At 47.2% G+C, this 26,703-nt stretch overlaps 1 protein-coding gene across 14 annotated transcripts in view; it reads right to left on the bottom strand.

Moving 5' to 3' along the window:
• Nucleotides 1-26,703, bottom strand: part of LOC122454432 — a 286,245-nt gene that overhangs the window by 151,082 nt on the left and 108,460 nt on the right. The gene's annotated exons all lie outside the window — the stretch shown is intronic.

The raw sequence follows: 26,703 nt of genomic DNA, 5'->3' as shown, positions 1-26,703 counted from the left end.
CTATATATGCTATATGTATTATAGTATTATACTATATTCCACAGTATAATATATATATATATATATATATATAATATACAATACTATATTTTACTACATATCTGTGGTATATACAAGGGCTTCCCTGGTGGCTCAGTGGTTAAGGGCCTGCCTGCAAGGCAGAAGACATGGGTTTGATCCCTCGGCTGGGAATATCCCCTGGGGAAGGAAATGGTAACCAACGCCAGTATTCTCACCTGGGAAATCCCATGGACAGAGAAGCCTGGCAGTCTACAGTCCATGGGGTGGCTTTGTGACTAAACTCAGTGACCAAAACAACAACAGCAACATGTAATATATATATATATAACGTTTTTATTTTTATGTAGTTAAACTAATGTCCTTGTTTTTAATCCCTTCTGGGTTTTGTGTCATACTTAGGTCTTTTCCATTCCAAGATTAAACATTATTCTTCCTATATTAGAGTTCTTCTAATATAGTTGTGGTTCTTTTTTTTATATTTAAGTCCATGATCCATTTGGAATTTATCACAGTCTATGTTATGAAATAGGAACCAAATTTTTTTTACCTGAGTTGGTAAATATAATCTTTAATCTTGGAATGGAAAAGACCTAAATATGGCACAAAACCCAGAAGGGATTAAAAACAAGGACATTAGTTTAACTACATAAAAATAAAAATATTATATATATATAGGTGTACCAACACCAGTTAGGCTTCCCTGGTGGCTCAATGGAAAAGAATCGACCTGCATTGCAGGAGTTGCAGGAGATGCAGTTTCGACCCCTGGGTCAGGAAGATCCCCTGGAGGAGGCTATGGCAACTCCACTCCAGTATTCTTGCCTGGAGAATCCAAAGGACAGAGGAGTCCGGTGGGCTACAGTTCATAGGGTCACAAAGAGTCAAATACAACAGAAGCAACTTAGCACACACACACATGTATAAAAATATATGTATATAATATATAGCATAGTGTAGCATACTATATACATATAATATATAGTATGTATAAACAGTATGTTTATATAATATGTGTATATACAGTATAATATGTATATATGTTATTGTATGGGTGGTGGTGATTTAGTCACTAAGTTGTGTCCGATTCTTGTGATCCCACGAACCCTAGTCCACCAGGCTCCTCTGTCCATGGGATTTCCCAGGCAAGAATACTGAAATGGGTTGCCATTTCCTTCTCCAGGGTATCTTCCTGACCCAAGAATCAAATCGACATCTCCTGCATTGCAGGCAGATTCTTTACTGCCGAGCCACCAGGAAAGCCACATTATAGCATACTGCATGCTATACACACAGTGTTGTATGTGTGTGTGTAATATGTAACATGAGTGCATGCTTGCGCAGTTGCTTGAGTCGTGTGTGACTCCTTGTGACCCTATGGACTGCAGTCCGCCAGGCTCCTCTGTCCATGGGATTCTCCAGGCAAGAATACTGCAATGGGTTGCTATGCCTTCCTCCAGGGGATCTTCCCAACCCAGGGATCGAAACTACACCTCCTGCATTGCAGGCAGATTCCTTACTGCTGAAGCCCCAATATGTAGTATCAGTTCAGTTCAGTGGCTCAGTCGTGTCTGACTCTTTGTGACGCCATGGACTGCAGCATGCCAGGCTTCCCTCTCCATCACCAACTCCCAGAGCTTACTCAAACTCATGTCCACTGAGTCGGTGATGCCTTCCAACCATCTCATCCTCTGTCACCCCCTTCTCCTCCTGCCTTCAATGTTTCCCAGCATCAGGGTCTTTTCCAATGAATCAGCTCTTCGCATCAGGTACTATGTTGCAGACTGTAGCCTACCAGGCTCCTCTGTCCATGGGATTCTCCAGGCAAGAATACTGGAGTGGGTTGCCATTTCCTTCTCCAGGGGATCTTCCTGACCCAGGGACTGAACCTGGGTCTCCCACATTGCAGGCAGATGCTTTAACCTCTGAGCCACCAGGGAAGCTCATATTATAATATAGCACATTATATATATACTGCATGTTATAGTGTATATTTACTGTATACTATATAATATACACATACAGTATACTATATATACTATATAACGTGTGTATGTGTATATTATACAATATATATGTTATACGATGCTTACATACTATATATAATATAGAGAATATTACACTATATACTGTAGGTGTATGATATACTATAGTGTTAGACATCAAAGCCCTTGCCACTGCTTCAGGGGGTGTGAGGACTCTTCCCTGCCCTTGACTTCACACTTGAGTATGTTATTTGCTGTGGCCAATGAGCTGCTAATAATGGCCTGAAATACACCTGTGTGACTAGCATGCCCTCTTGTGATCTTGCCTTGGCTCAAGGAACTACCTAATATAAGGAGGATTACATGGAACAGATCTGGATCCAGCCTACCACAGAAGCCCAACCCAGCCAAGTTCCACGCAGATCAGGAAAAACCCAGGTGACCTGCAGACATGTGAGCTGAACACCTCTGAGATTCTGTGTTTGCTTATTCCACAGGCAAAGCTACGTGTATAGTAAATACTCAATATTCATGTTATAATTATTAGTATAAAAACCGCACATGGCTCATACAACTAGGGTATTCATTAGAAATGTCAGGTTGGTGCTACTTGCTGTCATACAAAAATTACACTGCAAGCTCTCACGGGCCCATTTGAGGTCTGAGCCAGTAGGCATCCCATGGTGTGGTTGACCAATGGAATCGTTAGCACACTTCCCCTCTGATCCGCACCAGTGTTGGTCTCCAGTTCTCTGTGCATCACCACATTCTCCACTCACCCATTTGAGCAATGCTTATCAAGTGCTTTCCACATGTGCTAGGCAAGAGCACAAACCACAACGAACAGGGCAGATGAGGCTGAGCCTGCAAGGACTGCATTCTAATGCGTGTGTGTGTGCTGGGGGCGGGGGGCAGGTACAGGTAACAGACACACATGAAGAAACAAGACCGATGAGAGAATAGATCGATGAGAGCTACAAGGGCAATAAACGGGAAGCAGCCAGAGAGTAGCTGGGAAGGCCACTTCATCTAGGGGTCTAGCAGGGGTGAAGGGCAAGTACAAACTGCAGAGTGTCTGGGGAACCAAAAGGAGCAGTGTGGTTTGAGAGAGGCATGGGAGAGGCGAGTAGCTAGAGAGATCCCATCCACATTCCTTCCCCCCAAGCTTCTTTGTCACCAACTTTCCAATCATGTTCCTTCCAAGTCCCTGACCATCCAGCCAAACCACTGGCCACAGCCCATGAATCAATACATCACTGGCCACTTCTCCTTCTAAGCAAAGTGAACAACACAGTGCATGTCTCAGAGTTCTGCCCACTGGAAGGATTTCCCTTCACACCGTCCTCCAGGGATGCCCCAGAGAGAGGCTGTAGTATAGAGAATCTGCAGCCATCCACTTTAAGGTGGGGCCCACATGTTGTGCAGAAACATCTGTAAACCAGACCCCAGACCTCCCTCCTTCTATCAATGGACCATACAGAGCTCCTGATGAGGCCACGGGGCAGGCTGGGAGACAGAAGGCTGTGCAGCAGGAGTGGGACCATGGCGCCTGGGCCACTTCGTTGTGTTCATTTACTGGTGTCCTCAAGGCCCAACCACATGTATATCACCTCCATGTTGAGGATGAAATATTGCTGTGCACAACTAACTTTATGATTTGGAGGATCAGATAACAGCCAGTTCATGAGAGGCAGCTCAGACCTTATGGTAACCCAATGGCCCAAAGTTAAGTGTTCAGTCTCTACTAAGGCCCAGTATTAGGCCAAGAGCTGTTTCTCAAAAAAAGAATAGTTATCTGCAGATGATGGCAGGGTCATGCCCCAAAATCCTAAAGGCCTGTGCTGGGATTCCCCGAGAAGGGCCAGCCAAAGGCTCCCAGCAGTTCCTTATCAGCCACTGCCACTTCAAGCATCACTGGATGGGCTGGATCTTCTGGCCCAGAGCATCTGGTTTGGCTGGCTAGTCAGGGACTTGGAAGGAACATGACTGGAAAGCTGGTGACAAAGAAGCTTGGGGAGAAGGAATGTAGATGGGCTCCATCTGGGTTCATCATGCCCTCAGCAGCCTGGACCTACTGTCAAGCCTTCGCTTCTTCTGGCCACCACTCAAAATAAGCAGCCTTGGGGGCCACTTCAGGAAATGATGCACAGCAACCCCCAAATGAGGAATATGTTGACTCCAAAATCCAAAGAGCCCCTGGAGAAAGAAAGGCAGACCCCATGGATGGCAGCATACCAGGCGTTCCCGTCCTTCACCATCTCCCAGAGTTGGTTCAAACTCATGACAAGTCAGTGATGCCATCCAACCATCTTGTCCTCTGCCATCCCCTTTTCCTCCTGCCTTCAATCTTTCCCAGCATCAGGGTCTTTTCCAAGGAGTCGACTCATCGCATAAGGTGGCCAGAGTGTTGGAGCTTCAGCATCAGTCCTTCCAATGAATATTCAGGGTTGATTTCCTTTAGGATGGACTGGTTTGATCTCCTTGCAGTCCAAGGGACTCTCAAGAGTCTTCTATAGAACCACAGTTTGAAGGCATCAATTCTTTGGTGCTCAGCCTTCTTTATTATCCAACTCTCATATCCATACACGACTACTGGGAAAAAAACATAGTTTTGACTATGCGGACCTTTGTAGGCAAGGTAATGTCTCTGCTTTTTAATACGTTGTCTAGGTTTGTCATAGCTTTTCTTCCAAGGAGAAAGCATCTTTTAATTTCATGGCTGCAGTCTCTGAGTTACCACTGAGTTAAGCTTAGGCCACTATCATTCTCCAAAATCCATCTGTCTTCTGCACAGGCCAAACAGGTGAATTGAATGGGGTGTGGATTATCGAGCCAGTCAAGCTGACATGTAAAATTAATGATCACAGGTAGTCAGGATACTAGCCTCCTTCCCAGGTGGTGCTAGTAGTAAAGAACTCCCCTGCAATGCAGGAAATGCAAGAGACTCTGCTTCGATCCCTGGGTCGGGACAATGCCCTGGAGAAGGAAATGGCAACCCACTCCAGCATTCTTGCCTGGAAAATTCCACAGACAGAGGAGCCTGATGGGCTGGCTACAATACATGGGCTCACAAAGAGTCAGACTTGACCGAGCACATGCACACACACACACACACACACACACACACAGCCTTGTAGGCAGAAATGTGAGCATCTTGAAGAAGCTACTGGAAGCATTCAGAGCTCATGCGGAGGACTCTTCATGAGAAGACCAGCCCAGGAAAGAAGCAGAGTTTCCTGCCGGCGTGATCACTTCATAGGGAATGGAGTTAACTGTTGGTAACTGGAAGAATCTATTTTCCTCTTGGGAAATGGAACTGTGTAGTCACTGGGGAAAAGGTGGTGGTCAAGCTGTTGTGTCCTGTGGCCTGAATGATGCTGAGGGGTGTCGGCCCTTGGAAAATTAAAAAGAAATCAAGCAGGCTTCCCTGGTTGCTCAGGGGTAAAGACTCTACCTGCCACTGCAGGAGACATGGGTTTGATCTCTGACCTGGGAAGATCCCACATGCCACATGCCACGGAGCAACTAAACTCAGGCGCCACAACTACTGAGCCTGCGCTCTAGAGCCAGGAAGCCACAACTACCGAAGCCCGTGGGCACTAAAGCCTGTGCCTGGCAACAAGAGAGGCCACCACAATATGAGGCTCCAGCATGGCAACTAGAGGAGCCCCTGCTCTCCTCAACGAGAGGAAAGCCCAAGCAGTGACGAAGACCCAGCACCGCCTAAAGTAAAATAAATAATTAAACTTTTTTTAAAGAAAAGAAAAAAGAAACCAACCAGGACTTCCCTGGTTGTACAGTGGATGACAGTCCAAGAGCCAGCGCAGGAGGCACATGCTCAGCCCCTGGTCTGGGAACACTCCGTACGCTGCGGAGCATCCGAGCCTGTGTGCCACGACTGCTGAAGCCAGCGCGCTCCAGGGCCCGTGAGCCACAGCCAGTGAGCCCACGGCTGCAGCTCCTGAGGCCCACGCTCCTGGAGCTTATGTGCCACAACAAGAGGCCACGGCCACGTGCTGCCACCAAGAGCTGCCCCCACTCACCGCAGCTAGAGAAAGCCCATGCACAGCAACGAAGACCCAGCACACCCCAAGATAAAAATAAATGAATACTATACTCCAACAGAAAACAAACATTTTTTAAAAAAGAAACCAACCACAGGTCATAAGGAGAGAGGGATCTGTGGTGGAAATTTGTCTCCTTGAGTGGTGACAACTTTGTACCACATCAGTTTAGCTAAGCTGAAACAATCTTTTCCAGAATTCTCTTCCATGCCAGAATTTTCCAGAATTCTGGGCCACAGGAGAAATTTGTGCAGGAGTTGGAAGATGGACATGATACTGCAGCCACGTTTAGGCTCAGAATCCATGCTCAGGGTCACGCTGCAGCTGGAGCTCGCTGTCACTCCCCTTGCTGGCGTCAGGCAGGAGCCAGGCTGCATCTCTTGCAGCCCCACCTTGGATCTCCTCTTCTGGCTTCTCTGGGTCCTGGGCCAGCACTGCTGCTCCATGAGAAAGCACATGAGCTTCTACTGCAGGGATTCCACATCCTGCAGGTGGGATGTTTGGAAGTGGATGAAACTGATGTGGGTCCCAGCTTCCTCCTCATGGGTCCCAGCTGGCTCTGGCTTCCCCCACTTTACAACCCCCTTCTCCCCAATGCCAACCTTGTTGACTTCAGGCCCCGTGCCAGATGCAGACGTAAGAGACTTACAGAGTGTGGTACCAGCTCCCACGAGTGCACAAGGTCAGAACCTTAAATCCTTCATTCTACATTATAGATGTTCCATTTCTCTGATGGAAGCCCAATTGCCACATACCCCTTCATTCATCCTCTAAAGTGTGAGCAGAGGAAAACCTTCTTCCCATCCAGCTGGTATCTACAGGGTCTGAAGACTCATGAAAGGGTTGACCCTTCTCTGTGCAGAAGGTCCCAAGGAGGAGGTAGTGACAGATAGGACAGACTCAAAGGCAGTCCAGTGCCTTTGACTTTGCCTTCCAACGCGGGGGCCATGTGAGTTTGACCCCTGGTTGGGGAGCTAAGATTCCACAAGCTTCACGACCAAAAAACTCAAACATAACACAGAAGCAATGTTGTAGCAAATTCAATAAAGACTTTCAAAATGGTCCACATTTAAAAAAAAAAATCTTAAAAAAAAAGTTTATGGGGGATCCAAGTGAGGGGAGTCAGGAGAATGAGGGACATATTTGTGGGACTGCTCCAAAACTCTGTTCCTAACACATGTATATGGAGAATAAATCAGCTAAAATCTTCTTTACAGAACCCAGACCCTGACCTGTGCTTCTGAGAAGGTCCACAGAGAAGAAGAAATTGCCCTGACATCTTAGTCTGATGGAGGTATCGCATCTGGGAGCTGAGGCACCTTCTGTACCTGATTGCTGATAGGATGCCTGCCTCCTACATGGATGCTGAAGCAGAGAAGATGACTAAAAGCACAGCGGTCCCCAAGGCTGAGACAGCCCAGGCCTGTTGCCCTCATCTTTCTGTTTCCCAGCAGGGAATAAGGGACATCCACACAGAACAGGAAGGAAGACCTTACTCTGTGTTGTCACATTGGCAACTAGGAAACTGATGCTGCCTCTCTGGGCACAGCAGTTCCAGAGCAATAGCTCCTCAAAAGAGCAGGGGTCCTTTCAAAGTGTGAAGGATGGTGACCTTTCACCCCCCTGCCTCCCGTGCTCCTTCAGATGCCAAGCACTCTCGCCCTGGCAATGCCTGCCTACTCCCCGCCAGTGGAATTCAAGTGGTCACCGACTTCGTCACCCCCTTTGCTTGCAAGTAACAGGGGGTGAGTAGAACAATGTATGTGGACCAACCGAGCAATAAGAGGCCAGATATGACTTCGAGTGATGGCGTTCAGTTCTGCAGAAACCACAGAACTGACCTAAATCACAGAGTCCCCAGGGCAGGGACAAGAGGATGTCATGGCCCCAGGGGAGTCCCACCCTGGGCCACTGGGGATTCTGAGACCAAGGCCGGAAGACAGTCGGGGGCAGGGGGTTGCCCACCAAGATCTCGTGAGCCAGCTGAGGCTGCCATAATCTGGGTCCTTCTCTTCCCTAATGTGTGTAGTATCCCTGTAAGGTCCAGGATGGTGACATTTTAAAATCTTTTCTAAAAATGAAACCTTTTTTATAAACCAATATGTAAAATGGTTCCTGAAAGCTGCACTGCTCTGGTGGAGTACAGATGCTGGGGCTGTGCACTGCAAGCCCTCCAAAGCCCCCGATGTGCCCGGTCCCCTCCTCAGATGCCCCCGAGGGGGCCCTAAGGAGCCCCGGACTCCTGAGAGCAAAGAGTGGAACCGTCTAACAGAAGCAGCCCAGAGGGAGCCCCACTGGGTGGCAAGGAGCCCACTGCAAAATGACCATGGCATTCGTGTGGGGGAGGGGGGAGGGAAGGGGGTGAGGTCAGATTTAACAGGAGCAATAATAACTACAAGCACGCATGCTTAGTCGCTCAGTCGTGTCAACTCTTTGCGACCCCAAGGACTGCAGCCCGCCAGGCCCCTCTGTCCAAGAGATTCTCCAGGCAAGAATACTAGAGTGGGTTGCCATGCCCTCCTCCAGGGGATCTTCCCACCCCAGGGATCGAACCCAGGTCTCCCACATTGCAGGCAGATTCTTAACCATCTGAGCCACCAGGGAAGCCCAATAATAACTACAGACACCATTTATTATATGCCTGTAATATGACAGCAAGCCTTGCAAGGTAAGAAATACTATTCCCATTTATAAGTGAGGATTGTGTGTGTGTGTGTGTGTGTGTGTGTGTGTGTGTGTGTATGTATTAATCACTCAATTGTGTCCAACTCTTTGCGATTCCAAGGACTGTAGTCTGCTCGAAGAAGCAATTTTCTGGGTCACACACCTGAGATTCAAACCAAGCTGTGGAAGCTCCAAAGCCCATGCTGTAGAAGAGGTATAACTGCCCCTGTCTTCCTGACACCCCAGCTTCTCTGGGGAGCCTCCCTTGCCTGTTCTGGTGGGGTGGCCCACCACAGTAGCCTGCCCCTCCTCCTCACCCTGGCCCAGCTCAGGAGGGTCAGCCAGCCTGGCTGATGAAAGTACTCCAACTCCCTCAAAACAGTGCTCAGGCCACAGGATCGTGGATGACACAGTCAGGACCAATCAGAGTCCAGGCCTCAGACAGAGCGTCCAGGGAGAGGGACGGTCTCTCCTTCCACCCAGATCACTAACCCGGGAATGTGTGTATCTGGCGCGTGGCCAGCAGCCATCTCCCCACCACGGGGTCTGCAGGCGCTGGGCTTCAGAGAGAAGCTGAACAGAGTGGCAGACACAGTTGATGGAGAAATGACCTCTCCCCACTCCTGAGCCTGAGTCCAGCAGGATGGCTTTTGGCTCTGTAACCTCCCCCAGGCCCATCCCAGGTCTGTGAGCCAATAACCCCTGTTCCCTCTCTTGAAGTGTGACTTAAGCACGTGCAGTAGCAGCTAACACATGTGCGGTCCTCTGTGATGAAGACAACAGCTGTGTCTGCAGGCTGGTGCCTTGCAGCCTGTACCCAGGGGATCTGAGCCCGTGGAGGCTCCTCTGAAGTCATCTTTGCCCCCATCTCAATGTAAGAAGCTCCACTTTGACCTGCTTTGAATATTGGGCTTCCTCATCAGATCTGGATGGAAGAAAGCACAGTGCTCTGAAAATATTAAATGACAAAGAGAGAGAGAGAGCTTGAAAACCCATGCTGTCACTAACTTGGACCCAGTGAGTATTTAGTCATGGGAACAATATGAAGGAGACAACAGCAGGAAAGGAGTAATCTCCTGGAGGTGCTCAGGACAGATTAGAGGAGGGAGGATCCTCAAGAAGTCTTCATCCCAGGCACAGGCCACGGAAAGCCTCTGATGCCTTGACGCATCTTGGGATCCCAAGCAGTCTTGGTTTTTTCTAAGCGAGACCTCAAGCAAGTATCCCCCGGCAGTACATCAGGGGCTAGAAGACAAGGACGCAGAGCCTGGGATGTGGGTCAAGGGGAGCCCTGGGCAGCTGCAGAGCCATGGAGGAGCCTGGGACAGGCGGGCAGGGCCAGAGGAGAGCCGAGCGCAGCAAGGACCTAGCCTCTGGCCAGCCTTGGAGAATCTTCAACGACCGCACAACGGCTCCAGCAGCCCCCGTGGACATGACCAAGTGAACCCCGGAAATACTCTGGATGCTTCTCAGTAGACTCCTCTATCCACCCAGCAGCACAAGGACAAGGGGTTCTGCGGCTCGAGATGGAAGCGGGGTCACCATCTTGTCCCAGTCTGCCCGCAACTTCCCCTATTTTCAAACTGGAAGTTCTGTTTCCCAGGAAACACCTCCATCCCGAGTAAACCAGGATGTCTTGCCACCCTCAGACGGTGCTGAACTATGCAGCTGAAGATGGGGAAAGAACCTGGCCCGTATTGGGGCTAAGTGCAATCCTGACGGGAAACACTAAGAATTCAGAACAATCTGCTCGTGAACTTTGTCAGGAGACTGTCTCAGGGGAACCGGCTCTGCCCAGCAGATGTGGAGAGTAGGCTGTATCAAGTGGGCAGCATGCAAGCACCCCTCAGTCACCCATTTGACCCAAAATAAGAAAAGGAGGTACATATTCCCCTTGGAGTCTTCTTCCAAGTGGAACTCCAAAGTCTCTTCATCACATGATGAAATTCCAGTATTGTCCCCACGGCTCAGCTTCTGCTCTGGGTTCTGGAGCCATTTCAGGCCAGTGAGGAGTGAGGAGAGAGGGAAGCCAGGGCCCAAGAACCCCGAGAGATCCTCAGTGCCTTTCTCACCTGGAAGCCAAGAGGTCTGAGGTGTGACCCATCGCTGAGGATCCAGATGAGTCCCATCCTTCCCTGCATTCAGGATCACCTCCTGGCACCCCTCCCAGCCTGCTGCCAGCCGTGCCCCTTCCGTAACTCCTGGAAAACACACCTCCACCTTACCTGCCTGTCTGTCCTTGGGTAGTCAGTCACACCTCCCCCGGAAACCTCCCATCACCCCCTCAAACTGAAGCCTGTACCAGCCCCCCACCCCCAAAGGCCATGGCATGGGTCTGAGATCATCCAGCCACACAGTCCTCTCCCCACCAGACGCTACCCTCCTTGCCTCCTACCCTCAGGGCAGCATCCCACACAGGACTGAGCCCAGAGGAGATGCCGCCGCCAGCCCTGACGCAGGAGGGAGGGAGGGACCGAGGGAAGAGGGGGATCTCCAGGGCCTAAGGAAGTGACACACAGTGGTCAGAGACAGTTTAGCCTTGCAAAGATACACCTAAGTACCCTAGAGGGCACCAATGTCAAAAGGCGGGATAAAACCCATCCGTGGACCCTGTCCCGCAGGGATCCACCCATACCTCCTATGAATCCTGTCCTACCCCACTGGGACACAAGGTCGCTCTGAGGAGTTGAAGAGCAGGCGACCGGGAAGTGCTAAAGGAAAAGCCTGCAGATTCATCAGAGAATCTGCCTCTGGGCTTCCGTGGACATGCACTGCCATCAACGTTAGAGGGGGATCAGGGTGGGGAACACATGTAAATCCATGGCTGATTCATGTCAATGTATGGCAAAAACCACTACAATATTGTAAAGTAACTAGCCTCCACCTAACAAAAATAAATGAAAAAAAAAAAAAAAGACACAGGCAATATATGACCATTAACACGGTGCCATTGTGCAAAGTGATAGTTATCTGGAGAAGCAGAACATCTGGCTTTGGTTCCCACTCTGGGGGTGAAGAGCTTGCTATAGCTCCATGCTGCCCCACGGCCTGAGGGATCACCCCTGACACGGCCACAGGGAGGCCCTCCCTCCCCTGTAAGGCCAGCTCAAAGCTGTCTCCTATAAGGACCCTCCCAGAACCCCTAGATCAGAGTGGCCTGGGTTTTCTGAGTGCCTGGGGCCTTGGGGGAGGAGCTGTGTTTTGCAGACAATCTGCCAAGGTTCAAATCCCCACATCCAACTGCTTATCTGTGTGCCCAGGACCCAGTCACCTCCCTCTCTTGACTCAGTTTCCTCACCTATAAAACAATGTCATGTCTGACTCTTTGCGACCCCATGACCTGTAGCCCACCAGGCTCCTCTGTCCATGGGAATTTCCAGGCAAGAATACTGGAGTGGGTTGCCATTCCTGACTCCAGGGAATCTTCCCAACCGAGGATCAAACCCGGTCTCTCGAATTGCAGGCATACTCTTCACCATCTGAGCCACTAAGGAAGCCCTATAAAACCCAGATGGTGACAAAACGCACCTGTCGGGGGTGCTGACACAGTGAGTTAATATATGCAAAATGCTAGCGACAGAGTCAGACATGAAGGAGGCCACTAGTGGTTTTTTTCTTTTTTTAATTTTTTAAGTTGGAAGATAATTGCTTTATAATGTTGTGCTAGTTTCTGCTGTACAACATGAATCAGCTATATATATATATACACACACACATATTAAAAAGCAGAGACAAAGGTCCCTCTAGTCAAAGCTATGATTTTTTCAGTACTCATGTACAGATGTGAGTTGAACCATAAAGAAGACTGAGTGCCTAAGAATTGATGTTTTCAGACTGTGGTGCTGGAGAAGACTCTTGACAGTCCCTTGGACAGCAAGGAGATCAAATTAGTCCATCCTAAAGGAAATCAACCCTGAATGTTCACTGGAAGGACTGATACTGAAGCTGAAGCTCCAATACTTTGGCCACCTAACGCCAAGAGCCAACTCATTGGAAAAGATCCTGATGCTGGGAAAGATTGAGGACAGGAGAAAAGGGCGACAGAGGATGAGATGGTTGGATGGCATTATTGACTCAATGGACATGACTTTAAGCAAGCTCCAGGAGATAGTGGAGGACAGAGGAGCCTGGCGTGCTGCAATCCATGGGGCCACAAAAAGTCGGACACGACTGAGTGACTGAACAATCTCTTCTCCCTCTTGAACCTCCTTCCTACCACCCCTCCCATCCGACCCCTCTGGATCATCACAGAGCACCAGGCTGAGCTCTTGGTGCTACATGGCAACCTCCCTCTAGCTCTCTATTTTAAACATGGTAGCTGCTGTGTTTGATGGTATTATTATCATTTCTCTCAGGATAAAGATCGCATCCTTTCTTGCACAATTACCACTGATGTACTCTAGACTGGAAATATCTCCAGAGAAGAAATCATTGACCCAGATCTTGGTTTTGCTCTCAGCCCTGTGTGGCTCTCATAGAGTAAATATAAACTGATAACTATTTCCTCAAGGAACATGCAGGTGCATTATAGGGAAGACACTTTCTGGCCCACTGCTCACTCTAGAAAAATTAAGTCTTGACACTAGGAATATTCAGCAACCCTTTCCCTCCCCCAGCAACTTGGGCTGCGACAGCAACCGCATTCAGAGGCAGCAGGTGTGGGAGGGCTTTCTGAGGCTTTACTCCTCTCCTTTTTCTTGTCCCCTCCACCTCCTTTCCCACCAGCACAGAGGAGATGATGCATGGAAGCTGTAGAGCAGAAATTAGGAATCTGCGATCAGCGGAATAAAGAAGAACCGCATGGCAGAGCGAATAAGTCTTCCAGGCTCTACTGCCTTGGACAAAGCAGCCCGAGGCTCTGTGCCTCGGTGTCCCTCATCTAGGAAACGGGGCTAAGATACCAACATCCGGCCTCGGGGAGGAATAAGCAAGCTCATAGTGGACTGCACAGTGTGGGGCCAGGCGCCTGGCAGAGACTCTGGGTTCTGAGGGCTGGTACAGCTTGAGAGCTCAGCCGTGTCCGACTCTGTGTGACCCCACGCGCTGTAGCCCGCCAAGCTCCTCTGTCCGTGGGATTCTCCAGGAAAGAATCCTGGAGTGGGTTGCCATTTCCATTTGGACACATTAAAACAAAGCCCTCAAGGGCAGAGGGAGCGGCTTGTTTAGACTCACCTTGGTTTACTTTTCCCAACAGCTTACATTGCCGTGGGCATACCATAGCACTCCACAAACATCTCAGAAGAATTGAGAGCCTCCTCAGAAAGAAGGAAGCATATGCGATGGAGGACTCAAGGCTAAAGCTCAGATTTCCTGCCTCCAAGAGAGTTGGAGATGCCAACACTCTTTTGACAGTCAGTGGTCACACACACAAAAAACAAGAAATGTCTGAGGGTGCCAGGGTCCCGATCTGGCTGGGCACAATTGACTAGGTTTTCAAGGTGGAAATAAAATGAAAGGAACACCCATTAATAAAGTGAAATGTTAAAACCGAGAAAAAAAAATGCAAGCCCTCCCCATCCTGGGCAACTAGAACAAAAGAAAGGGACAAAAAAGAGGCAAAACCAAAAAGAGATGGAGTGAAGGGAAACTAAAGAAGAAAAAGAGCAATCGAAGCAGAAAAGAGAACTGGGAAGGAAGAAGGAGGTTCCATGAGAGTTGCAGGAACACCAGCAGCAAAACCACTGAAGAAAGTGGTGTGGAGGTCGTGGGTGCAGTCGCAGAGAAGGATTCTCCAACATGCAGCTGTGGACAGATCATAGCTCATTCAAACCGTGGAAGTGTAATTCACGCTCAAGAGGCAGAAGCCTTAACCTGGAAACCTGACCAACTGCACTGCATTTGAGACTGAGTTTTTAAAACTGGCAGCAGTGGGAGAGACAAAGCCAGGCTCTGCTCAGCTTTCCAATCTGGATCTGAGTAGGAAAATGAGAAATATTTCAGCGACACAGACAAGGCAAGTGCTTCCCTAATCTGAGTACTGCTCCAGCTGAGCCCTTGTTTGTCCTCAGATGGTGCCAGCTAGTGGGTCAAAAGGACTAGGGTCCATTCCAGCTCCAGACCTTGTAACACTGTCAGTGGAGATGGGTTATTCTGAATGCCTCGGGTTGCATTCTGTCTCTCAGGGGCGTCCTGGACTTGTATGCCCACCTCCGCCCGTCCCCATGCCTCCCTCAGCGCCCAGGGGAAGCCGACTGCGCCCTCCAGCTCTGTGGGAGGGCGCCTGGTGTGTTGCTGATGTTCAGTGGCTAAGTCCAGCCCAACTCTCTGCAACCCCATGGATTGCTGCACACCAGGCTCCTCTGTCCTTCACTCTCTTGGAGTTTGCTCAAATTCATGTCCATTGAGTCAGTAATGTCACCTAACTAACTCATCCTCTGCCACCCACTTTTCCTTTGGCTTTTAATCTTTCCCAGCACCAGGGTATTTTCCAACCAGTCAGCTCTTTGCATCAGGGGGCCAAAGTATTGGAGCTTCAGCAACATAATCAGTCCTTCCAATGAATATTCCGGACTGATTACCTTTAGGATTGAGTGGTTTGATCTCCTTGCAGTCCAAGGGACTCTTAAGAGTCTTCTCCAGCACCACAGATCAAAAGCATCAATTCTTCAGTGCTTAGACTTCTCTATGATCCAACTCTTACATTCATACATGACTACTGCAAAAACCATAGCTTTGACTAGATGGACCTTTGTCGGCAAAGTGATATCTCTGCTTTTTAATACACTGTCAAGGTTTGTCATAGCTTTCCTTCCAAGGAGCAAGCATCGTCAAAGCTAATTCATATAATCCTACTGTCCTGGTCACATAGGTGACTCAGTGTTGGTTCACATTCCCTAAACTGGTCCAATAAGAGTAAAACCCAAGATTTTGTATCACGGTTAAAGAAAGAAAGGTTCTCCTCTGCTGGATATGAAATAGGAGTACTGGGACACAGGGGTGGGGTAACCATCTCATGACAATGAGGAGAGAATCGATGAAACTGGAGCCAACTCAGAAGCCGCAGAGTGGAGACTTTAATCTAGGTTGTACTACTTCCGAATCAAGCTGTTCCTGAGACCTTCAGTCTGTTCATTTAAGTGAATCAACAAATTCTCTCTTACGATCGATCTGGTTGGAGTTTTCTATCATATGCAATGGAAAGGTTCCTAACACAATGTCTTATTGATTTCATGAATGAGTACTTTGTGTTGTAAGTAATAATAATAATAAAAGGATAATACTAATGAATAATAAAGATAAATGCTAAATACATATGGGAAATAAATTTCAGCACATCAAATCATTTCATTTTCTCAGGGGCTCACCACACACCTATCAACATAGTTAAAATTTTAAAAAGTGACTATATCAAGTGTTAGTGAGGATTCAGAAGAGCCAGAACTTCTCACAGTCCTCAAGAAGGTTAGTGTTATATATAATAACTATATCGGTGCATACCCATGTTCACTGTAGCACTGCTCACAATAATCAAGATTTGAAAGCAACCTAAGTATCAACAGATGAATGGTTAAAGATGTGGTACATATAGGTACAATGAAACATTTTTCAGCCAAAGAACAATATTCAGCCATTTACAATAACCTGAATGGACCTTGAGGGCACTATGCCAAGTAGGAAAAGTCAGAAAAAGACAAATAGTGTGTGATCTCATTTATATGGAATCTAAAAAAAGCCAAATTTGTGAAAACAGTTACCTGGGGCTGGGAGTGGGGGAATTGGAGAGATATTATTTGAAACTACAAACTTGCAACCAGTAGATAAATAAGTTCTGGAGATGGATGCACAGCATATTGATTACAGTCAACAATATTGTGTTACAAACTTCCAAACTGCTGAGAGACTAGATCCTAATTCTCACCATAAAGAAATGGTAATTATGAGATGCAGCAGAGGTAGGTGTTAGATAATAAATACTACAGTGGTAATTATATCACAATATATAAATGTATCAAACCACTGTAACTGTGTTCACCTTAAACTTACACAATTTTATATATGACAATTATATCTCAATTATAATAATTACTGGAAGTAATAATCACCACTGGGAGTGATGACCACGATTTACAGGGAATTCATTGAGAATGGTGGAACTCCACAGGCAGGAGGCACTCCATGCAAATATGAGAAGACATAAATAATCATAATGAGAAAGACACTGCCTTCTACTTGGTCCTAAGTCCCCTGACTCCCCTTCTTCCTTCACTTGCCTCACCCTACCTCCAACCACCAACATTTACATCCATGCTCACCATCAACACAGGTTGTGTGCTGGGCTAAGCGTGTCCTCTGCTGTCAAGTGGGAAAAGTACCCTGAAGGTGGAAGCTGAGAGTGGCCAAGGCCACCTTATCCCTAAGCCCCTGCACTGCTGTGGAGCCAGGAAAGAGTCCTGACCACAGGCAGCCCATCCCAGGCCTAAAGGCTCCCTCTACTCAGCTTGACATAAGAAAAGAAACCAGGCCAACCATATCTCCTCAGGTAGAAATATGACCAGTAAAAATGATGGGCCAGCAATTGGTGGGAGCCAAGCTGAGTTACAGGGGCTCGTGGTGAACCCAGATTATGAGGCAGCCAAACTTGTGAGTACACAGAAGTGTCAGAAATACACAGAGCAGCGAGGGAGGCCCCCAGACTGCAATGAGGAGGAAAGAGCAAGCACCAGCAAGAAGCAGGGGCGCTGTGGATGCAGGGGTCCAGAGAGACAGGGAGGGACTTCCCTGGGGGTGCAGTAGCTAAGACGCCTTGCTCCCGGTGCAGGGGACACAGGTTCCACCCCCAGTCAGGGAACCAGATCCCATGTGCTACAAAAAAAAAAAAAAACCAGCTAAGACCAAACAAACAAATATTTTAAAGGAGAGAGAGAGGGAGGGTCACGGTGTCAGAGCCACCTCAGCTCCCAAAGCTTTCCTGCTGCCCCTCTGCCCTTTGTATTCTCCACAAACCACCCTCTCCTTCAAGGGATCTTCATGGGTCACCAGGTTAGCCAAAGATCTCCTCCCTTGGCCACTGCAGACAGATCACACGCTGTAGGAGAAGGCCCTGTGACGTCTCACCTCTTACTGGATGGGGCTCCTTCATTTCAGTGGCTCACTTCTTACCGACCTTACAATGTCAGACCCAGAAATTCACAATCTGTCCCAGCAAGATGACTTTCTTGGACCTCCAACTCTGTCCTCCTTCCTCAAAAAGCTAAAGAGATCCTGAGAAACACTGTGTCCTCTAAAAACATCTCAGAGGACAAGAAACCAAAAAGCCCAAACAAAAAGATGTATTGAAACTTTGTTGTTGTTTTTACCTACAAGATAACAGAGAGACCAATTATAAGTGTGTGTGCATGTGTGTGTATCCATGTGTATGTGTGTGTGACTCTTTAACCCATTCACCTAGTTAGCCCTGATGAGTCTCTTAAGTCCAACCACTAAGGGACCCTGAGGCTGAGAACGTGGAACAATCATGGTCAGGGGAGGGGCAGGTTTGCCTGTAAGAGTGCATGAGGGTCATGAAGTAATGGAAATATTTTATATTTTGATCTGGGTAGTGGTTTAAAAGTGTAAACATATCTAAACCATCATCAGGGTGTACATTTAAGATTGGTACCCTCAAAAACCACTACAATATTGTAAAGTAATTAGCCTCCAATTAAAATAAATAAATTAATTAAAAAAAAAAAAAGACTGGTACCTTCTACCTGGCAATTCTACACCTGGGCATACATCCAAAAGAAGTGAAAGCAGGGACAAGACAGATGTTTGCACACCAATGTTCAAAGCAGCATTAGTCACAACAGTGAAAAAGTGGAAACAATCCAAGTGTCCATCAACATGTGAATAGATAAGCAAAATATAGTATATACATACAATGCAATAGTAAGCAGCCTCAAAAAGGAAAGAAATTCGGACACATGCCATCACAGAGCTGAACCTTGGACATTCTGCTAAATGAAATAAGTCAGTCACAAACATATCAGGACTATGGTGGTGGTGGTGATTTAGTCACCAGGTCATATCTGACTCTTTGCAACCCCATGGACAATAGCCCACCAGGCTCCTCTGTCCATGGGATTTTCAAGGGAAGAATACTGGAGTGGGCTGCCATTCCCTTCTCCAAGGGATCTTCCCCACCCAGAGATGCAAACCACATCTCCTGCATTGCAGGCAGATTCTTTACCATCTGAGCCACCAGGGAAGGCCAGACTTTGAAAATGTTATGTTAAATGAAATAAATCAAACAAAAGACAAATACAGTACCAGTCGACTTTCATGTTGTCCCTAGAATAGGCAAATTCAAAGACAAATTGTAGAACAGAGATTACCAGGGCCGCAGGGGAAGGAGAGAGAAGCATTGTTTAACAGGCACAGAGGTTTTGCCAGGGATGATGAAAAATCGGGCCATAGACAGTGTTGATGGCTACCCAGCATCGTGAATGCATTTAAAGCCACTGAATTGGGTACTTACAAATGGTTAAACGAAAAACACTAAGAGCTTTAAATACCTTTTTCAGTTATGAGGCTCGTCCATATCCAGGGTACTTTGCCAGCCAGTGTGGCAGATGCTGGATTCAATCTCAGGTCTCCGAATTCAGAGGCCAGGAATACAGTCCCACACCCATAAAGCAACCCCTCTCTAATAAACTGGTCAATCCAGTTCTGCTTGGGCTGAGAACAGCCTCCATCCCGAAGGGAGGGCTCCGGCTGCTGACCTCTCTTTACTGGTGTGGGTCAATGAACTGAAAAAAAATCAGTGTAACTTCAGGCTGGTGTCCTTCCCGAGCCTGTACAAAGCCCCCAGGATGTCTGTGGAGTTGCTTTGCCTGCAAAAAAAAAACAAAAACACCCCAGCTCCCTTGTCTATAAAAAGCAACTAGCTCAGAAGGTGTGGCTGAGACCAGCCAACGACAAAACCTCCCAAATCAAATGATGAATTTAATCCCACCTGGCATCAGAAAGCATGGACAAGAACCACCCCTCCACCCTTGCTACTCTGATGCAGAATAAATATAGATGCTCATGACACCAACTTTCCACCCTCCACGTACGCTGTCCTGCCCTGCCGCCAGGTGGGCTAGAACAACCTGTTTGGAACAAAGATCCCGCCTTATATTCAATAACGTCAACAACCTTTGGATGAGGATGGGCACATCTCCACAGACAGTGGATTTTAGAGTTTAAAGCATCCTTTGAGGTCATCGTACCAAATCTCTTCATTTTCCCAGAAGGAAAAACATAGGGAGGGAGTGGTGAGGATCACTGATTTTTTTAGCTAAATAGCCCTGGGTTTGAACTTGACTTTGACATTTACTTTGATATTTATATGGTCTTCAGCAAGCTGAGCTATTGTCTTTGGACCTTAGTTTGCTCATCTGTAAAATGGGGATAACATTACCACCACCATAGGGTTGTTGTGAGTATTAAATAATATTGGGTTGGCCAAAAAGTTCATTTGGATTTTTCCTGTAAGATATTAGAGGTCAAGAGCCTGGCACATGGCTCTCTCACTGTGTGGTAAGAATTCTCCACCACCACCATCACCATCACTATTATCATCATGAAATGAAGACCCAGGGAGATGAAGGATTTCTCCAAAATCATACAGCTGTGGCTTGTGGCAAAACAAAGTCTTTCACACCAGTGGGTTTTTCCATTTCATCACCCTGAGACAGCACAGTTACCTGGGCCTAAAAATTTACAGCACTTCATGGAAAATATTTGAAATTATATGACTTTTCCACATTTCCAAATTAGAAGTCCAAGCTTGATGTCCAAGAGTCTTCAGCTCAAAAAGAAACTTTTCAGAGTAAAGATACTGAAACCAAATAATGTGAGCCTTCTCGCTCTCTGCCTTTATATCTGAACCTGAAATTCTCAATGAGGATCACAGTGGAGCTGGAGATGGTCCAGAGAGTTCACCTAGAGGGTGGGCACAGGACAGCTGACCAGGAAGACGACTGACATCTGTTCAGAAAGCTAAAAGCTGAACAAAGAATTCAGATGAATTGTGAAAGGGATAGATAATAATGATCATGGTAACCTCACCAACTGAGTGCTTAGTAGCTGCCAGATGCCATTTTAAGCATTTACATCCATTACCATTGCTAATCCTCCAACCCTATGAAATAGGCAAAATTATTACCTATGTGAATGAGGTACATCCATTACCATTGCTAATCCTCCAACCCTATGAAATAGGCAAAATTATTACCTATGTGAATGAGGAATACAAGGCCAAAGGAGCTTTACAAACTCATTCCCCAAGGAAGACCTTCCACGCACCATGGCTAAGATCTAGCCATACTGGGATACCTACTCGTCTCCCCAAACCTGACAGGCTGTCTCATACCATCTTTCCATCTGAAATGCCTCTCCTCATCTCTGCTTATTTCAGTGCTATTCATCCTTCAAGATGTATCAGGAATGTTATTGCCTCAGACTTTCCCATGCATATTGCTTTCTGACTCATTCAGCCACAAGTTCATCACTTACCATATTGTATTATAGCTTGTGTGTGTGTATGAGTGTGGTTCTACACTAGAAGTGAAGAATAAAAATGGCTAGAATCATGTTTCATTTGCCTTTATATCCATCCTAAAGGAGATCAGTCCTGGGTGTGCATTGGAAGCTGAAAACAATACTTTGGCCACCTGATTCGAAGAGCTGACTCATTTGAAAAGACCCTGATGCTGGGAAAGATTGAGGGCAGGAGGAGAAGGGGACCACAGAGGATGAGATGGTTGGATGGTATCACCGACTCGATGAACATGGGTTTGGGTGAACTCCAGGAGTTGGTGATGGATAGGGAGGCCTGGCATGCTGCAGTTCATGGGGTTGCAAAGAGCCAGACACGACTGAGTGACTGAACTGAACTGAACTGAATTACTTAATACGGGTTTCCCAGGTTGTGCTAGTGGTAAAGAACCTGCCTGCCAATGCAGGAGACCTAAGAGATGCAGGTTTGATCCCTGGGTCAGGAAGATCCCTTGGAGGAGGGCATGGCAACCCACTCCAGTATTCTTGCCTGGAGAATCCCATTGACAGAGGAGCCTGGTAGGCTACAGTCCGTAGGGTCACAAAGAGTCAGACAAGACTGAAGTGACTTAGCATGCACACACATTGCTTAATATACATTAAAAAAAAAGTTCAATAGAGGTTTGTTGAAATTCTCAATGTCCTTGGTCTCACAACTTGTCCTTGGAGAAATGAGGACCCCTTCGATATGGACCCGCCCCTCAACTCCAAGAGCTCGTGTGGACTTGAAGGACATTCTTCCCAGAGTTGTTGATGTCCTGCACAGGCACACAGTTCCAAACTAGTCAGTGGCCCTTAAGGGTTCAGTGAACAAGTGGGCAAAGAGCCATATGCAAAGATGTTCATTACAGACCTGTTTACAGTGGAAAAATATGAAAGCAACATACTAAATGGCCAACCAGGGAGAACTAGTCAAACATATATCAGTAAAAATATCTCACTGTGTACCCAAAATGAAATGCCATGTAACTTTAAAAATGATGAAGTGCATCTCAGTGCACAGACATGGAAAGCTATCTGGGACGTATTCCTCTTTTTTTCTAAAGCTATTTATTTATTTAATTTGTGTTGGAATATAGTTGATTTACTACGTTGTGTTAGTTTCAGATATACACATTCTTGTTTTAATTGATAGCTTTTGGATGACATAAAAAGTAACTTGTTATTAACTAGAACATTCAACAAAACAAAATAGCCCACAAACCCTAATCGTGTCAAATGATACAATTCTAAATACACGTGCCTTATATTTATGTTTGCATGCTTGTGTACACATATTTGCAGACACATATGGTCAAAATAGCTACAAAAGAGTATGTTTCAAAACCGAAGAAAGTACATTCATCCTTTGAAAAAAAATCTCTGCTTTCTGTTTTTCATCTCAATTTGAAAGATATGAGCTACGCACGGTTAGATAGAATATTATTGAGGTTCAGTCTCTAATTAAGGTTAAAGCTTGATTACTCCCAACATCATATTGATACAGGAAAATATTCCTAAAGAATTTATATATAGATGGATAGATGGACTGATAAATGTATTTGAAGAAAGCTTATAAAAACATATTTAATATAATAAAAAAGAGAGAATGAAAATCATAGCTATGGAAAAGAAAGGCTGGGCAACAGGACAGTGTCAAGGAAAGTTCCCATGCAGAGACTCTCTGGATGCCACCCCCTCACGATCACTGTTTACAGGCCAAGAGCTCAGCTCCCAGCAGTCAGAACAAACGGGATGCTGTTCATCACTCACTCCCAATGTGTCATGATCACAATCAGCCATCTTCGCTCTCCTGGTGACACAACTAAATGAAATAACATCTCTCCTATGACTCCAAACTAAAGATGACAGATCAACTGAAAATATTCTGAAGATAATAGAAAATAAAAGGTCAAGAATCTCACCCTGTTCCTTTATCCAGCATCCTGAGATTGTCTATACCCAGTTATGGAACTGTCCACTGACTTCTTTTTTATACCAAGACAGGCTCCTGGGCACAGACACTAATCATCTCCCCTTTTTCAAAACTACAAAAAAAAAAAAGACAAGACTCCATTTTAAACTGGGCCAGCCTTTAATACATGCAGAGGACAAACAGTCCCCAAACACTCCTGCCCACACCTCTTCATCTCCACGCCCACCAGCTCCAGGAGGCTTTTAGCACTGTCCTGCATTTTCCGGGATCCTAGGACTCTGATGAAAGCCTCTTTGCCGCTTCTAACAAAACACAGTGTCGCGTGGCAGCTGTTTGGAGCTCAGGAACACGGAAAGGGGTTGCCAAGCAGGAGAGAGGTCTGGGAAGTCTGGGACAGAGGTGAAAGGCCCCTTTTGGGGAGTGCTATGGGCTGAACTGTGGAGGGCAAAACTCATATATTGAAGTCCGAACCTCCGGTATTTCATAACGTAATGCATTTAGAGATAAAATCTTTAAAGAGGTAATTAACTTAATGAGGTCATTCAGGTGGGCCCTAATCCAACGCGACTGCTATCCTTACAAGAAGAGAAAGGAGGGTCAGAGGCACACACAGAGGGCAGACCACACGGAAACACAGGGAGAAGGTGGGCATCTGCAAGCCAAGCAGGGGCTTTCCTGGTGGCTCAGCTGGTAACGAATCCACCTGCAATGCAGGAGACCCAGGTTCGATCCCTGGGTTGGGAAGATCCCCTGGAGAAGGGAAAGGCTACCCATCCCAGTATTCTGGCCTGGAGAATTCCAGGGACTGTACAGTCCATGGGGTTGCAAAGAGGCAGACACGACTGAGCGGCTTTCACTCACAAGCTAAGGAGAGACCTCAGAAGAAAGCAACACTGCCGACACCTTGATCTTGGACTTGTGGGCTCCAACACTAGTGAAGAAATACACTTCTGTTATTTCATTCAGTGGTCCTCAACCCCAAGGCCACAGACCTAGCCTGTCAGGAAGCGGGGTGCACAGCAGGAGGTGAGTGGCAGATGAGCTTTACAGGGAAGCTTCATCTGTATTTACAGTTCCTCCCCACGGCTCACATTACGGCTGGAGCCCCGGCCCTGTCAGATCAGCAACAACATAATAAATGTAATGCACTTGAATCATCCTGAAACCATCCCCAACGCCACCACTCCAGGTCCCTGGAAAACTGTCTTCTACAAAACCAGTCCCTGACACGAAAAGGTTGGGCAACACTGGCTTAAGTCACCCAAAGTCTGGGATACTTTGTTACGGCAGCTCTGGTAAACTAATACAGGATGATCTTAGAAAGAAAAAAATAAAAACCTACTATTGGGTAAACCATTTGATGAGAGACCCTGACAGATACTAAAGAGAACTTTGAAAGAGAAAGATGACCTTCTGCACTTTGGGGCTGAGAATTCTCAAACTGTCCCTAAAGTTTTATTCTACTTCAGTGCCTTTTTGAAACTGATTTTTGTTTGCCCAGACTTAGATGTCTGCAGATTGAAAAATCTCAAGACATTTCCTGCCATCTTGATGCTGATTACTCTGGTGGTTTAGTCCCTAAGTGGTGTCTGACTCTTGCGACTCTATGAACTGTAGCCTGCCACCAGGCTCTTCTGTCCATGGGATTTCCCAGACACAAATACGGGAGTGGGCTGCCATTTCCTTCTCCAGAGGATCTTCCCAACCCAGGAATCAAACCTGAATTTCAGGTAGATTCTTAACTGACTGAGCCACTAGATTACAACTCAAACGAATGTTCAACAGCAAGTGGGCTGTTGAGAAGGAAGATGGAATGGGGTGGGGTGAAGAGGGAGCTGGTGAGTGATGGCCCAAGTATCGGGCCATGCACCTGACATACATCAACTCATTCAATCACGTCACTCTTCACGTTCAAAAATGGACATGACATTTGTGGTTTGCCCGAGGCCATATATTAAGTGGTAAAGACAAAACATGGATTCAGCCAGTCTGAATCCAGAGACTACGCCTTAACTCTGTCGTCTCAATGAGGTCCCCTCCTTCCCCAAGGGCTTCACTGAACCCAGGACAAGTTATGGCTCTCCCAGCTATGACAGAAGCACAGCTTAAACTCTTATGACTCAAAAAGTGGGGTGGATCTCGAGGCAGCATTAAATCCAGGACTCTAATGAGTCATCAGGGCATTTCACCTTTCTTCTCTGCTTCCCTCTGAATGCTGCTGGTGATGGGTCCCCTCCACAAGACGGGTAAGATGACCGTGAGATGACCAACATCACATCACACCAGCGTGCCAAGCCCATAGCGGCAGAAGGTCAGCATTCTCATCAATGCCAGGAAGACAGCGCGGGCCTGCTGGAGTCACGTGACCGTCCCAGAACCGGTGACTGTTGTTTGATTGTCCAGGCTTGGGTCAAGTGTCCACACCTGTGGCCAGGGCTGTGGCAGGAGGGCAAGTGGCCAGGTGTGTTGCCAGGAAGAGGGGACGGGGACAAGCAGCATTAGCTCCCATACATTCGTAGACCCCAGTCACTGGAGAAGCGTGGCCCAGGCAGGTGATGAGACAAGAGCAAAAGTCAGGGGCCTCAAGCCACCGCTGGGCGAGGCCCACAGTTTGCCTCGACTTTCCAAATACCCGGGTTTCAGCAGCAGACAGGATCTTGGGTGGCCTTGGCCTGCAACAGCTTGGAGCGGGGCTTGGCTTCCCAGGCAGAGGCTGAGGCCGGGTCGCAGCAGTGAAAGCGCCAGATCCTAGCCACCAGACCAGCGGTCAGTGACAAGGGCCCTGGCCCTTTGGCTTTGCAGAAAAGAATCTCCGCAAAAACGGAAAGTCGGGAAGCAAGTGAAGTATTTATTAGGAGGAAAAAGAGAGCAGTACATGTGGATAGACACGTGGGCTTACTCAGAGCGAGAGTCCCTGAGTTGCACCCTTGTGGCAGTTTGAATTAACTTTTATGGGGCATTTCTTCTGGGTTTCCTTTGGTCAATCATTTCGATTTGTCTGGTTCACAGTCCATATTTGGTATATCTCAGGATCCTCCCATGTGTGCGCACTCATCTCTTAGCCAAGATGGATCTGACCTAAGAGACCTGTTGGTACCCTGGCATTAGTAAGCATCACACCCCTTTGCAAGGAGCTTTCCTGCACATGTGTGGTCGGGGAAGTCTCCTGACTTCGGGAATGAAAGATGTGTGGTCTGGGCAGGGCCCAGACTTCTCCCTTCATTGTCCAGCTATTTTTCTTGGAGTTTTGGTCAATAGGGAATGACTCTCCAATTGCTTTCCATGGGGAGGGGGGGCCACCTGCTTCCTACCTCAGTGTCCTGGTTAGGGATGGGGAGAGCTGGGTGTCTGAGCTGTAGGAAGCTATGAGAGAAGTGCTAATGCGGGGAGCTGTCCAGGTACAAAAGGTTACAGAACGCTAGGACCCTTTGTGTAAGAAAGGGGAGAGACAAGCAAATATATCCAATTTGTATTTGAGTAAAGAAACTCTGGAAGCAAGGTACAGAAAAGGGGGGGTGGTGAACAGAAACAGGAA

This window comes from Cervus canadensis, chromosome 16 (assembly GCF_019320065.1).
Source record: "Cervus canadensis isolate Bull #8, Minnesota chromosome 16, ASM1932006v1, whole genome shotgun sequence".
Classification (NCBI taxonomy): domain Eukaryota; kingdom Metazoa; phylum Chordata; class Mammalia; order Artiodactyla; family Cervidae; genus Cervus; species Cervus canadensis.
Note: the sequence above shows the minus strand (reverse complement) of the source record. Positions and strands in the feature narration are given on the sequence as shown.